Source organism: Lactuca virosa, chromosome 6 (assembly GCF_052849685.1).
Source record: "Lactuca virosa cultivar CGN04683 chromosome 6, Lactuca_virosa_CGN04683_v6, whole genome shotgun sequence".
Lineage (NCBI taxonomy): Eukaryota > Viridiplantae > Streptophyta > Magnoliopsida > Asterales > Asteraceae > Lactuca > Lactuca virosa.
Genome location: NC_136431.1, coordinates 154168896 through 154171475, shown reverse-complemented (window position 1 = coordinate 154171475; position 2580 = coordinate 154168896). Strand labels below are relative to the sequence as shown.

The 2580-nt window shown below is 33.2% G+C and overlaps 1 long non-coding RNA gene across 1 annotated transcript; it reads right to left on the bottom strand.

The window, feature by feature from the left end:
* Positions 1 to 1111: 1111 nt before the first annotated feature.
* Positions 1112 to 1862, bottom strand: LOC145122861 (uncharacterized). The gene is made up of 2 exons (XR_013714768.1): positions 1536 to 1862; positions 1112 to 1446 (listed from the first exon to the last, which is right to left on the bottom strand). It is a non-coding gene; the product is annotated as an uncharacterized LOC145122861 (long non-coding RNA).
* Positions 1863 to 2580: the final 718 nt, after the last annotated feature.

Sequence of the window (2580 nt, the reverse complement as noted above, 5' to 3'; positions counted from 1 at the left end):
CAACCACTTTGTTCATCTCCGACCACCACCTCCCTGCTACCGGTGCTCTACATATCATGTTGAAATCGAAGATGAATTAACATCAGTTATGTCATATACAACCACTAACTAAAACTGAAAAAAATCCAAAAACAACCTTACAACTACAATCGTCCACAGCCTCCGGCGCCTTGCAACCGGAGCAAGTGTTCCTCTCTATTCTCTCGTCACTCGCCACTAATCGGTCGTTGGAGAAAAAGCAACTTCAGATCTTGTTTTCGGCAGGAGATGAAGGAACTTCATTTTGGCCTACCACTACTTTTGTTAATAAGACATAAAATGTCAACTTCGATTTGAGAGAGAGAAATAGAGGTAATCCTTATAGTGTTCCGTATTAATTTTTGTCATTATTCTTATGCATCGACTGCAACAAAAACTAGCTTCTCATATTTTTTTGCTTTTTATTGCTATAGTCTAGCGTAGAATAAGATATACGAATCTGCTTTTACATTTACTTTCGTTTCTTATTTACCTTTTTTATTTTTTATTTACTTTCATTATTACCATGTATCGACTACACCAAGAAATAGTTTCATTTATGGGGTTTTTTTTAACACACCAATCTAGTGGACACACCAGTCTATTATAAGGTTCTATAAGGTTTTTAATTTACACACTTGCACCTAATTTTGATTGGGAGTCCTCTTCCGAGCTTTTTGTTTTTTTTTTGTTTTTTTTGTACACCCATTACTCACCTTTTTTTTAAAGCATAGGCTATCCATATCCCCTTTATCTTCTATTAATACCCCTAATCATTATATTAACTTTTTCTATAAATGATTAAAATGATTAAGTAATAATTTATCTTTTTTTTTACTATAATGATTAAGTAATTATTTGATATACAAATAATTGATTATCTATTTAATCTATTTAATAAAACATTTTTTATATGTATTATATATATTATTTGTATGAAAACTATTTAATAAAATATTTTTATATTTTAAATTTATAAAACAAAAAACGTTTGTTATATATTATTTATATGCATCTAATAAAATTATTTTATATAAAAGAATTATATTTAACACATGACAATAATAAAATAATATTTCAATGCAACGGATAATAAAAAAGTTCAAATACATTCGCACTTAATCGATATGTATCCAAGGTGTTATAGAACTATGAGGCCTAAGTTGATTGTACAGTTGATTGTATAATTCAAAACAAGACCAATACATAGTTTCCCATGTAGATGATGATGGGCTTCTATGGGCATTCCAATACATTGTGGTAGGAGGCAGTGGGTAATTTCTTTTCAAAAACACCGACATATAATGGATGTCATTTACAAATGCCAATGTAATGGCTCGGTGGAGTTGAAACTCTTCGGGACCTCTCCAAAGAGGGAATCATGTCGTAGATTGTCAGTGGCTTGAACAATGAACGATCACACCAAACCTGTTAGAAATCAGGTAACCAGTCAAAGGCATATGCAACCAATATCGAGAAGGTGCAGGTGTTTCGAACCAACGCAATGAATCGTATACCTCGTTGAACCTGTCAATAAAAACTTTATGGTATGCGTAATATTGACTCTCTAACTCTTCAAGCAATTGTTTTCGAATATAAAGCCACTGGTCTTCGTTGTACCCCAGACAAACAGCTACCGCTCGAAACCCACAATTTCCATCACCTTCTACATCATGTATATCGTCAATGTAATCATGAAATATATCTGGAATACTTCTCAATTGGAATGGATCATGGCTCAGTGGTTCATCATTTAAGTCGGGTTCTTTATTTAAATCGAACCCAACAAACTCTGATGTGGTTGAGAGGTTGTGACTACTAGGCGCTTGATTTGGAGGATTGACTTTCTTTTTCTAGCGCTTCTTCACACTTGGTCGTCCACGAGTGTTTTTGAATTGTAGGTTCTCCAATGTCAGTTTTTTACGGATCATATATCTCTTGTAGCTTTCTCATATAAGCTTGTTTCCCGGATTTTGATTGCTTCTTGAAGCTTTCTTTAATTTTTTCAACTATATCATCACACAAAATATTGTCGTCTACTACAGGTGTCGTATCTGAAATATCAAGCTTCCTCCAAAAGATATCTATTGAATCCAACGGTATATCTTTACGTGCATTGAAATATAAAATAATTATTTATATAACATTTTAAAAACTATTTGTATGTGGTAGTTGAACGTACGAACCTGAATTCGAGTAGACAGAAAGTATGCAAGCACATGGTAACCCACAACTATTACGAAGTTTGCAACCACAATTCGACGATTCTGAATCTAGATCATTCAACCTTTGAAGCTCTCCTAATATTATATCTAAAGCTTCATTTGAAATAAAACCACGTAGTAACCGGAAGCACTTCAAATTGTGGTGATTGTAGCGATAACATATGTTGTTTTCAAAACTTTCGTTGATCGAAGTTACCTGTGACTACACAATTTTAGTAATCCGTTGCACAAATATATCCAGATTACAATTTGGGGAGTCCAAAAATTTCTTTAACTTGGAATGTGCACTCTCAACTCTATTGGATGTGCGGTTTCCAAAATTTAGATGTTGATCAAC